We start from the raw sequence: 13,198 nt of genomic DNA on the forward strand, positions 1-13,198 counted from the left end.
TTGTTTCTTTGAAAGGCATGGATGGAGACAGAAATCTTTTATCCACTGGTTCACTTCCCAAATACTTATAACAGCTGCGGCTTTTTTTAAAGACTTGGTTATTTGAAAGGCAAAGTAATAGAGAAAGGGACATACAAAAAGAGATTTTCCAAATGCTGGTCACTCCCCCAAATGGCCAAAATGGCTGAAGAGTGCGGGGGACACGTCTAAGCCAGGAGCGTGGAACCCAACTAAAGCTCTGACTTAGGGGGGATGGGTGCAAGTCCTGGGGCCACTATGCAGAAAGCTCACATTGCAAGCAGAGCAGCAAGGAACCCCAACAGAATTCCCCATATGAGTTTCCAGCATTGCAAGCAGCCTAGTTTGTTGTGTCACAGCACCAGTCCTGATCTCCAAGTTTGTATGGAAGCTTTGGCTGTCCCCTATGGAATTCTAGCACATCACAGTATGTCAAACATTATCATCAAAAGAAGAAGAAAGTGCTAGGAGTAAAAACAGGCCAGCAATTATAAACAGAGGACATTCCACACACTTAAACACTACAAATCATATATGATGCCTAAAAGCCATATGGATGTTCATCGCTCTTTTTTAGAAACTTGTACGTAAGTGAAGCCAGGAGTCCAGAACTCAATTCACATCTCCTACATGGGAAATGAGGAGCCAAGTACTGCAACCATCGCCTGCCGCCCGCCCGGGTGCATGCCAGCTCGGGTCAGGTGTAAGCGGCTCAGCTCAGCTCTCCACATGGGACATGAGCAGCCCAAGCGATGTCTAACCCAATGTGCAAAATGCCTGCCCCAAGTAGTTTTTTCCACACATTGTTTCTTAAACAAAGGATTTTTTTTTTCTTTTGAAAAGTAATCTTTCCAGATCAGCATTGACCTAATTCTGCTGTTTATAAGAAATCGCCCGCCCGTAGCAGCGGGGGCTGTGGCCTCAAGCTGTCATCTGGGATACCCATATCCCCTACGGGACTGCCTGGGAGCCAGTCCTGCCTCTGCTTTTGCTTCAGCTGCCTGTAAACGTGCCCTTTGACAGTTAACCTCCAAGCTCATTGATAGTGAAAAACCAACTCCGCAGCAGCAAACAATGCCTGAAGAGATTACAGAATTCTTGGACAGGGTGGCCCGGCGTCCATGCAAAGGGAGGTGGAGCTGCACTCAGGTGGTTTGTAGAGACGTCCCCTCGGCCCTGCCTTGCAGCGGGAAATTCCTTGAAACAGCTCTCCACACACCTTCGTGTCCTCCACACCCACTGCACGGACCCCAGCAACTGAGGCCCTAACACGGCCTGTTCACTGGGCACGCAGCAAGGGTGATGGGCTGCACCCCCGTCTCTCCTCTGTGCTCCTTTAACGAGCTGTGCTAGGACTTTCTCGGTAAACAGCTGTGGGCAGTCAAATGTTCCATTCATCCTGCTTCTCAGCAGGTAAGCGGTCAGCCCTGAGACACAGCTCCCTGGGCTTCCTGATCTTTAACTTCATTGGAGGGTCCAGAGAGATAGACAGATCTGTTAGCCAGTCACAGTGTTGTTGGCTGGAAGTCGGGACCACCCTGCTGCCTGCCCCCTTCTATATAAGCTTGTGAGTTCTCACTAGAGCCAGCACTGGAACTGGGCTCCAAGCGCCACTGCACACTGCCACTCCCGCACTGCCTGGTTCCTCAGGTATCGGGTGCCCCGGGGTTTCCCGTACCCGCGGAAGAAATCACCCGACATTCCAGGCTCTGTATCAAGAGCCACCTTACTTCCAACCAGTCTTTCTTCGTCGTCGTCGTCTATCCCATCCGTCCGTCCTCCGTAGCTCCCTGTAGCTCTCTCTAGCTTGCCTACAGCGGGCTGCTTATATATCCTTTTTTCCCATGGGTCCACTGGGTGCTACCTGATTGGCCAGGCCCTGGAGAGGAGACAAATCTGCCTCACCTGCTGGCAAGACCAGCTCTCGTCTCTCCACTTGGCAGAGCAGCTGCCTGTCCTGGGTTATTGGCCGCAGCTGCCACCGCGGGCCTTTCTTCAGCAACCCGCTCCCCACACTCAGGTATCCCAGGGAAATCTACACGGAAACGGCACTTCCATATCAGCCTATCCCTGGGAAGGCTGTGACTCAGAAAGAGAAAGAGCTGTGCTGGCGCTGCGCCTCCCCCGGGCACGCCATCAGCACATGCCCCTTCTTACCCTCACGCTGCAGAAGTGGACATGGTCTGAGCAGGGTAAGTAGGACTTTGCAGGGGCCCACGGAGAAAGAATCACGCAAGTTTAGCCTTCTGAATCAAAGCTTTGAAATGCCTTTGTGGGCACAAACATGTCGACTCATCCTAAGACAAGTTCTGTAGCAACATTAACAAGCGATTCAGATTAGTCTTCAGTGCTCTGATGGGGAAAATATGCAAAACTGGGGTTTTGCGGGGCTGCAGGAATGTGCTCCAAGTTCACATGAAGCAGAACCTCCCATCACAGGCAGACAGAGCCGGCTTCAGGGATGCCTGGGTCTGCCACATACACAAACAATGTACAGGAGAGAATAGCTGTGTTGTCTCTTACAAGGGACGGATTCCCTTCTAAGAGTGAACGCTGTGGTGCCTGCATCCCACACTGGCGCACTTCGGGAGGGCTGGGGTCTCCCTCCACTTCTGATCCAGCTTCCTGTTAATGGCCTGGGGAGTAGCGTATTGGCATTTATTTAACCAATCCTTTATTTATGGCTTCCAGATTTTCGCTTGTTTTCAGAGAGCAGGCAGAAACCCCCAGCCGCAGTGGGAGGGGGACTCCAAAAGAGGAAACCTAACAAGATGGTGCGAGTGGCATCTTTTCATTCAAATGAACAGAAAAACAGATTTTTTTTTTTAAGAAAGCTCCATCCATTTATTTGAAAGAGCTACAGAGAGAGTGGGAGAGAGAGAAACTAGCCACATGATTGATTCATTGCTTAGATGGCCACAACAGCCCAGACTGGGCCGACCTGACACCATCACCAAGTCGCCAGAGCTTTCCGAGGTCGTTAGCAGGGAGCTGGACTGGGATGTGAAGTAGCCAGCCCTTGAACTGGCTCCACGTGCCAGGTCAGTGCTGCAGGCAGCCGCCCAACCCACCACACACCACGCCCACCCCTCACTATGTCAAAGTCTTCTTACCAGGAACATTCAGACACACATTGTGAAGTGAAGCCTACAGGAGGAAGCCATTGTCCTGGACCGAATGCCAGGGTCCAGCAGGTCGCACAGAGTCACAGTTGTCCAGGTCCTTTGCCAGGGTCCAGCAGGTCGCACAGAGTCACAGTCGTCCAGGTCCTTTGCCAGGGTCCAGCAGGTCGCACAGTCAGTCGTCCAGGTCCTTTGCCAGGGTCCAGCAGGTCGCACAGTCAGTCGTCCAGGTCCTTTGCCAGGGTCCAGCAGGTCGCACAGTCAGTCATCCAGGGTCCATGGAATCCAACCGAATTCAGAGACAGCACATGTGTCTATTCACAAAAATGGCTTATATGTGAGATATATGTGACCATCGGTAATAGTCATCTTTGGGGTAAATTTTTCTTTTTTACATTAATGTAAGGGTGATATTTTAATTTTGGACATAATGTGTACAGATGTTTCTAAACAGAACACAGTAGATTAGACATGTCATTTTGAAGAAAAAGATTCTGGAATCTTGGAAACCTAACCATAGACAGTACCGAAGTAAATATTCTTGGATCTGTGTATATATTTTTGTGTGCATCTGAAAGTACATTTTTGTTGGGTAAATTCTTCGCTCTGGGCTTGCTGGGTTAGACTATGTGACATGCTTAACATTTCCAGATTAATCTGCAAGGAAGCTGAAACACTTTCCTCTCCCGCCAAAATGGGAAAGAGCCTCTTGCCGTAGCATCCCACACTGACGTCAGGAATCGTACCTACACCTGTCTAAAGCCTGAAGAACGCTGCCTTGTTCGACTTCACATTTCTTTACGGAGTCAAGCATCTTTGTGAGGTATTTATTGATCACTTGGGACTTCTCTTTTGTTAACATTTTGCCCACCTGTCCTGGCCACATTTCTACTGAGTTGTTTGGTTTTCACTTCCTTCTGATGTTCTTTATACATTAGGGTAATTGGGGCTTGCCCTTATTTCATGCGCCAAAATTCTTTCCAGTTCTTCTTTACGCTTTGTTTACCGAGCTTTTTTTCTCTGTCTACAAAAGTTTAAATATTTTTATGAATTCTAAGTATCAGCCTTTTTCATTAAGGCTTCTTTATTTACATTGTACTTGGAAATGTCTCCCCTGTTTGTGAATGAAATTAGAAAATTTTTTACTAGGCTTCTTTTTCTAGTGCACTTATGATTTCTTGCTTTAGCTCTCAATTTCTTTCCATCTGGAACTACTTGCTATGTAAGAAATTAGTTTACATCATCTTCCAGAAGGATTTTTCGGGTTATATTTTTCAGCAGTTGATACGTGTTCTTTTAATGCTGATGGCTTTTTTTTTCACAAACAGAATCAAGAAGCCTAAGCCTAAAACATGTGATTGAAGCTGAAAGGCACCCCAGGCTTCACATCTAATGATTTCCAGCTTTGTCTTAAGTGAGCTGAGTTTACGAGATCCCCTCTTATCACTAACATAGCGCATTCCTTGTCCATGTATAAATGCCAAGGCAAATATTCCAGCGATGGACAAACAGTGCTCACAGATATTGATGCTGTGGAAGTTAAGCGATGCACTTACTTGAAGTGTTCGTTGATGAGGTCACGTACACAAACTCTAATGGTGGGAACCGCACCACGTGAACTGTGTAAAAGTCTAAGTGACTCCAGTTACTTGAACATCAAGCATAGGAGAGGAGGGATCCGCATTCATTACCGCGTAAAGTGATCAGTTATAACATGGCCCTGACTTGGGGAACAGAAATATTAGAAGCAGACATGCTTTGAGGGGAGTCTTAGAATCAAGGCCAGCTTCCACTTCAGAAGCACGGGTCCAGAGCTCTGCTCTGGCATCAGAAGGACCCAGCGTGCGGCGCTGATGGGACGGAACGACTCCTTAGGGCCCTGCCCCATCTCGCCCTTTCCTACTCCACAGCCAGGGTCTGCCATCATCAGCATTTAGTCCTTAGCTGGTGTGGTGGCCCAGAACGCCCCTTCCCACCTGAGAAAGGTGACCCTGTCCATTCCGTGGGGACCTGGAGCTCACCTTCCTCCACATCTTCCTCTGTCCGAATCCCTTACCTGCCCCCGACCCCATACACACAGCTAACTGCATTCTCTTTAAAAATGAATGAAAAGTTCAGTATGATTTAAAAGCTTAATCCTACTTCCTCTGCTCGCTGAGCCCCAAGATCCTCCACATTTGAAACTAATTAAAAGGTTTTTGTACCGGAATTCCCGACTTGGCTGCCACTCATGGCTGTCCCTGACCCTGCTGTGTAGCTGAGAAGTGCACTGGGTGCTTGGCTGCTGAAGGAGGACAACGTGCAGCCACCTCAGAGCAACCTGCCAAGAGCCAACATGCCCGTGTTCCGTGAGGTCACTCTGGTAGCTTGGGATAAGCAACAGTGCCAGTATCCATACTGTGGGAACCTGCAATCAGCCAACTGTGGAATGTGTGTCAGCTGGCTGTTAAGCGTGTTTTTCCAGGAACACGCACCAGATAACCACTTGAGCTAGCACTAGGCTTCAAAAAGGAGAGTTGATTATAAGAATCTGCTAGTGGAACCGGCTGTGGCATAGCAAGCTAAGCCTCCACCTACAGTGCCAGTATCCCATTTTGACACCGGTTCTTATCCTGGCTGCTCCACATCTGATCTAGCTCCCTGTTCAAGGCCTGGGAAAGCAGCAAAGGATGTCTCAAGGCTTTTGCTCCTGAAACCCACATGGAGACCCAGAGAAGACTCCTAGCTGCCAACTTTGGATCAGCTCAGCTCCAACCATTGTGGCCATTAGGGAGTGAAACGGTGGATAGGTGATCTCTCTCCTTCTCTTTCTGCAACTTTGTCTTTCAATTAATAATAAATAAATTAAAAAAAAAAAAAAACACCCTGCTGGTGATGTGTCATGGTGCCCCTGACTGAGTAAGCAGCTGGGCCTTGGAAATGATCTGGGGCCAGGGATCTGAAACCCGCCGGAACTCTGTTTACGTCTCCAGTTCTTGCTGCTCACGCGCTGCCTCCTCCCATTTCCAAGCTGCCTGGGGCTAATGTGGCCCCCGCTCCCGATGCAGCCCCCCAGGCCCAGCCTGGTCTCACTGACTTCAGTGGCAATTACTCAGGAAGGGACTCAGACAGGGGGTCAAGGCAGTCAGTGCCTGGTGACGGTGAGGCGGGAGTGGACAGGATCACTCTGCACCAGCATTCATGAGAAATGGGCAAAGGAGAAGCTCTGAGAAAAGTAGAGATGAGGCAGTCAGCACAGAAAAATCAGGACATTTATGCACATTCTCTCAGCTCTTAGTAGCTCTCACAGTCCTACCACAGGCTCCAGGCTCCAGCAAAGGAGCACAGCTTAGCCTCCCTACCTGCAGTTTCCACATCCGAACACTCAAGCAGCCCAACAACGAACTGAACAGGCAGGGACTCCTGTCTTAACTGGGAATTGTCCCCTAAAAATGCAGCATAACAAGGGTTTACTGAGCAGTCATGTGGGTAAGGTTTTAGAAGTAATCCAAGAAGGATTTCCATTGTGTGGGAGGAGGCAGGCGTGAGCTGTACCGGGACTGCGTCCCAGCTCTGCTCTCTCTCTCTCTCCATGTATCATATATATGTGAGAACATGTATCGGTTCTATGCAAAAACTGGAGCGTTTTGAATAAGGACTGACAATCTGGGCATCTGGAGATCTTTGGGAGGCCTGCAAACAATGCACAGCAGGGCCTGGCGGCATGGCCTAGCGGCTAAAGTCCTCGCCTTGAATGTCACCGGGATCCCATATGGGCGCCGGTTCTAATCCCGGCAGCTCCACTTCCCATCCAACTCCCTGCTTGTGGCCTGGGAAAGCAGTTGAGGACGGCCCACAGCTTTGGGACCCTGCACCCACGTGGGAGACCTGGAAGAGGTTCCTGGCTCCCGGCTTCGGATCGGCACAGCACTGGCCGTTGCAGCTCACTTGGGGAGTGAATCATTGGATGGAAGATCTTCCTCTCTGTCTCTCCTCCTCTCTGTATATCTGACTTTGTAATAAAAATAAATACATTTAATAAAAAAAAAAAAAAAAACAATGCACAGCAGACCCCGAGGGCCGCTCTCCCTGCATCTACTTCTTTCATAGCTAGAAATTATGGGACACTTTCCAGGTAGGAGGATCTACTCGAGAAATCACAGAGGGTAAGATGACTGAAACCTTGTATCAGCTGCAAGAGGCAGAAAAACCAACCTACCATACTTAAACAGTAAGGAGACTCATCTGGATGTGGGATGAATATGCAGGAAACTAGCTGTGAATGCAAGCCATGTAAATTGATACCATCTCTTTCACTGCCTATGTGATATGTCCACCTACCCAGAATGCACCTGCTGTGTCCAGGACCAAGGTGCATCATGGTAAGATCCCACACTCTTTGCGTATCCAACAGGGGTGCCACTGCCTTCCTTATAAAAAGAAGTGGAACCCTGCCTGGTTGGAGGGTACTGCTCCCATTGGCCGTCTTTCCACAGAGGGGCCCGTGGACACACCACTCCCAACCCCAGAGCCGGCCTGTGCCTTTTCTCCGCTCCTGCTAGGCCACTCTCAATTACAGGCACCATTTTCAGTTTTCTTTTTGCTCTAGTAGATGGCAACTCTTTGCCTCGCTCATGTTGGTATTCTCTGTGGGGGATGGCCCAAACGCACCTGTGACTGTGTTTATCCCCTCACTGCCAAACAAACTAATCTCATTTGCACACGACATGCATCCCTGCTTAGTGTGTGTGTCTCTGCATAAGACAAGCCCCTGGATGGAGTGTATCCCTCACCACATGAGTGTCGTCCAGTGAGAACACACCACGAGGGTGTTTCCTGGATTTGTTTACTCAGCAACCCAGGGATCGTATTGAGACTGAAGCCTTCACAGAGATGAGCTGGATGTCACAGTCCAGGTCATCACACACCTGAAAGGGACTTCTCTCTGCTGATTGTTAAGACTGAAGAAACTTTTCTCAGAATCCGAACTTCCCCTTCCAGAATGGCATGCCCATGTTTGGGGCATTCATTAACCGGGACTGACTTAAGTCAAGGATCACCCAATTCTGTGTCATGAAAGAGAGGGAAAAACAATTGAACAAACATGGGAAAATGCTAGAACAGAAGAAAGCAAGCCATCAGTGGAGGCTGTTGCACTGTGTGTGAAATGTACAATCAGAAAAAGGGGCAGGACAGTTCTCGGGCTGCAAGTGAAATTTCAGCAGGCCCACTTGGCATCTTACTCAGGTCTCCGGCTGCCAGTCAGGTGGTCAGCTCTAACCGTAGACCCTTCTGAAAGAACCTGGTTTTTATCTGCCTACTTTCCCTTCTTGAGTTATACTAATTAGCAGCAGAGTCATCTCCCCATGTGGCGTCCGATGCTGTTAAATCAAGGTTTTGAACCCATGACACTTCATAGTTACAGAGTACCCAGTAAACAAGGTCCCTGCCCACAAGGCAGCCTGAGGAACAGCCTAAGAGACCAAGCACAGAAAACACCCAGTGAGAACTAGAAAGCAGTTTTGCCCTGGCATCCATAGTTTTTGCATTATATGTGTGTATATATATATATATGTATATATATATATATATATATATATATTGCGTGGGATTCCTTTGGTGCACTGCGTGGACATTTGCAGGGAACAATCAGTTATATGAAAAAAAAAGACGAAGATAACTTCCTTTGCATCTTCCTGCTGACAACCTCCCTGGGCCTGATAACTCCCAGTCTGCACACAGGAAAAGCCCTGTTTCCTATGCGCATGTCCTGCTTGTTAAACTGAGATACTCGGTGCAGCTCTTCTTGATACCAAGACCTGCCTAGAGCTGCTAGTCAGTTGGAAGTGCTGCCTGTGTCAAGAATCATCCTCTCCCTTCCGTGTGCCCTCAGTGCCCCTGGGCAGCTGTGCCTCCCCCGTGAGCCCCTGCGGCCCTCTCCTCCAGGCACCCCCTAGAACCACGTGTGCCTGACAGAAGGAGAGTATCCAGGTGGCCTGGTACTTGGAAACCTGTCAGATGTTATTCAAAGCAATAAAGAACACATCACACACCATCTTTGGCATATTGTTAGAGGGAAAGCCCTGTTTAGAATTCGCTAATTGGGAATTTGTGATAATTTGAGGAAGGACTGGCTGAAGTTAACCTTTGTACTAGCTATGAAAAAAACAGAGTTCACTGAAGTTCTGAATAGTGTAAACAAGGTTGCAGGGGGAATAATTATCTACTTAAAAGAGCCAGTTGTTTTGAAAAGCTTTAGAAGTATCCTTTTACATACAAACAGGGTAATTATGAATTAAACAAAGGCTGGCCTGTGTCTAAGGCTTCTTTGAAATGTCAGTTATAAATGACTGGTCCATTCACCAGGCAAAACTCACCCCTGTGTGCCAGGCAACAGTTGATTTGTTTGCTTCCAAGCACTGTATTTGGAAATAATAAACCTGGAGACCTTTTAAAATAATGTAATTCAGTTATTCCCGTGACAGCGGGCTCCTGCTGAAGTGTGGGCTAACCACTGACTGATGAGTAGCAGAAAACGATGACAAACGCGGGGTGACTGCCTTCACTGATTGGAGCTACAGCTGGGAAATCTATCAAGAAAATGACTCCAGCGCGGCAACCCTTGCTTCCTGACTGTACTAGCGCAAGCAGCACATTTTGCATTACAACTCAGAACACACACACACACACACACACACTGAAACAAAAACAATGCTGACGCTTATGTGTGATGTTCTGGAAAAGTCTTTTTTTATATAAAATTTATATTATGTTCATTTGATTTGTAAGACAGAAACACAGAAAAAGCAAGAGAGCAGCATTGTATCTTCACTTCTGTATGTGATGGTCTCTACTACACAGTTACTATACATCCCCTTAAATGGAAACCCATAACACAAATGTCAACAAAGAGAAAAATACTTAAATCATCTCTAGATTACTTGACCTAATACAATGCTGCTATTAACATAGTTGTCATGTTATCATGACAGGAAAGGAAAAAAAAAACAGCTGTATCTATTTAGTAGTGAAGCCATCACTGTGCCTAACTCCATAACCATGATCAAAATTCATGGCTGGCTGACCCTGGGATGAGGAACTGGGGGATGTGGAAGGTACCCTGTGTTCTGCCCACTGTATCCGTTCCAGTCGGCCCCTGCTCTAAATCCCGCGGTCCTTCCTGCAACCCAGGTCCCAATCACAGTGGTGGTGCCTGATGGAGGAATATTGCCACAGAGGAAAGTTCTGAGACGTACCTGCATGGAAGGGCCACACCGTTCCTCTGTGAAGCCCATTCCTGCCCACAAGTCAGCTGGCCCACACAGGTGAGTTTGGAGTCAGGGCTCCGCACACAGGCACCGGCCAGCGCCCATCGTGTCCACAGCCCAGATCTCAGCAGCCGTCTCCCACCTCACCGCTTCTGCACTTCACACATCAGTGGGCGCCACACCTGGACTTCTCATCCCACTTCGTTCTCACTGCCTCATCCGTCTCTCCTGGTTTTTGGATGTCCTTCCAGCTTTACTCAGCCTTTGTTTTGGGTATAACACTCTCAAAGATGACCCTAGTTAATCCCCATCCCTAAGCCTCACCCTGATTCCTCCCGCTAGGCAGGCTTTCCCCACATCTGTGGTCTCTTCCAGCCCATGCTGAGACCAGAGAAAGTAGCTGTATGTGCCACGAGCGATTCTCTGGGCCATTTACTGGTTCACATGCTGCCTTAACTAATGTGAGCACTCTCCCAGTAGGCCTGGTGAGGCGCATCTGAGCATCACTGAAAACTGGCATGGGCATCTCGTTGGCATCTAAGTCACTGTGGGAAGCAGTGATTAACTTACCTTGGAAGCAAACTGGGCTCCCACGTATCTGGAGCACAACCACGCTCGCAGTGACTAAGAGCCCGCATTCTGAAGCCGGATGACAGATCTCACTCTGTCTTCTACAGCTTACGATTGAACTTTATACTTGGGGTTTTTTTGGGGGGTTGGGGGCAGGCTGGTTACTATGTAAACAGGTAATTTAGCCTTCTTGTTCATACCAAGCTGTCAGTGTCAGGATGACTTGCCCTTGTCCAGCTCCTCCCCTTTGTGCGCAGGGACTCGGCCCCATCCATTGTCCATCCTGCTGCTCGCTGTACTGGGCCCCAGGGATACAAAAATGACAAATCACGGACTCTGTCTTGAGGATGGATGAATTTATATAGGGGACAGACACTTGCAACACATAGGAGTACATTGGTCAAAATGTTAGACACTGAGACACAGAGCTTTTCCACGGGCACACACCAGAGCATCAGGGAGGGCCCGGCAGGTGCCACCCGATGCACCGAGCTGAGGGAGGGTGCCAAGGCAAGGAAAGTCTGCGTGAAAGGCTGTGGTGCTCGGGCTGAATCGCCAAGTCGCTCGGCTGCTCACCTTTGTCCTCAGCTCTGTGTCAATCCTGAGGTAATCAGAATAAGACAAAGTCGCCGCAAACAGGCTCAGACGTGTCCCCCAAGTCCTAAGTTCTGGAAGTCTACTCCAGAGCTTAGGGCTCCCCCCTGCCTCCCAGAACTCCTTGTTGCAATCAGAGGAGGAACTGGCTCTTACCAGAAATGACTCCTTGTCCTGAAACCCCAGCCCTCCGGTTGTTGTTTCCGTTACTTCCCTGCCCTTCATGAAACGCTCCATCCTCAGCATAGTCCTCGTGTCCTTCCTGTGCCCGGGCTCCCCAAGGCCTTCTTGTGCCCTAGCCAGCCCTCTCTGGGACGTGAGCTTTTGGTGCTGCAGCTGAGGCCAGGTCACACAGGCCCATACAGGGACCTCCAGAACAGGCCGACTTCTGATGCCTGTTTGAATTGCCCACAGCTGGCATACACATTCTTCTGGAGAGCCTAGCTCCGGCCAAGCCTGGACTGTGGCTAACTTGTTTGGCAAAGAATCTTGCTTTTTTCCTTTTTTAATAAAAGGATGTGTTTTATTTGAAAGGCAAAGTGACAGAGGACAAGAGAAGAGAGAGGTACCATCCCAAAGACTCTCACTTGGACTAAAGCTCGGGCTCCTTGGAACCCTCTGGTCTTGGCTCCACCCTGTCTTTGGCCTGTGCAGACCACATTTCAACTATGTTTTTACTTCTTTGAAAGGCAGAGAGAGGAGATCCTTCATCTACTGACTGACTCCCCAAATGTACACCGCAGCCAGGACAGGGCGCAGCTGAGGCCAGGAGCCCAGGACTCACTCTGCGTCTCCCACAGAAGGCGGCAGGAACCCAGGTGGCTGAGCCATGGCGTGCTGCCTCCTGGGGTGAGTACCAGCAGGAAGCTGGAGTCAGGACCACAGCTGGGACTTGAACCCAGGCACTCTGACATGAGACGCGGGCATCCCAGTGGCATCTAGGCAGCTTCGACCATCCCCTACACCCAGTGTTAACAAGCATTCGTCCAACTAGAGTTCCTGATACATGATCACCTTCACTGGCTGATCAAGGTCCTTATTCCCGACCTTTGATACACAAGTCCTTGAGTGGCCTTAGAAAAACTGTTAGCTCAATTCAGCAGGAATCCTCCCCCATTTTTGATGTCTCCTTTGAGTAATTTTCATCCACTGACACCTACATTCTGCTCTTGTTGAAAGATGTTTTATGTATCTATTTTATTTGGAAGGAAGAAAGACAGGCCTGGCACAGTAGCCTAGTGGCTAAAGTCCTCACCTTGTACATGCTGGGATTCCATAAGGGTGCCAGTTCTGATCCCGGCAGCTCCGCTTCCCATCCAGCTCCCTGCCTGTGGCCTGGGAAAGCAGTTGAGGATGGCCCAAAGCCTTGGGACCCTGCCCCCGTGTGGGAGACCCAGAGGAAGCTTCTGGCTCCTGGCTTCAGACTGGCTCAGCTCCAGCCATTGCAGCTACTTGAGGAGTGAGTCAACAGATGGAAGGTCTTCCTCTCTGTCTCTTTTCCTCTCTGTGTATCTGCCTTCCTAATCATAATAATACAGTTCAATATTATTTTATTTTTTAAAAAATGGAACAGAGACAAAGATCTTCCGTCTTCTGGTTCACTCCCCAAACGCCCACAGTGGCCAGGGCTCAGCAAGGCTGAAGCCA

At 49.0% G+C, this 13,198-nt stretch overlaps 1 long non-coding RNA gene across 1 annotated transcript; it reads right to left on the bottom strand.

Moving 5' to 3' along the window:
* Window positions 1–11,298: 11,298 nt before the first annotated feature.
* On the bottom strand, window positions 11,299–13,019 carry LOC131477968 (uncharacterized). The gene is made up of 2 exons (XR_009244224.1): window positions 12,807–13,019; window positions 11,299–11,558 (listed from the first exon to the last, which is right to left on the bottom strand). It is a non-coding gene; the product is annotated as an uncharacterized LOC131477968 (long non-coding RNA).
* Window positions 13,020–13,198: the final 179 nt, after the last annotated feature.

The sequence above is a fragment of the Ochotona princeps genome, chromosome 25 (genome assembly GCF_030435755.1).
Source record: "Ochotona princeps isolate mOchPri1 chromosome 25, mOchPri1.hap1, whole genome shotgun sequence".
Lineage (NCBI taxonomy): Eukaryota > Metazoa > Chordata > Mammalia > Lagomorpha > Ochotonidae > Ochotona > Ochotona princeps.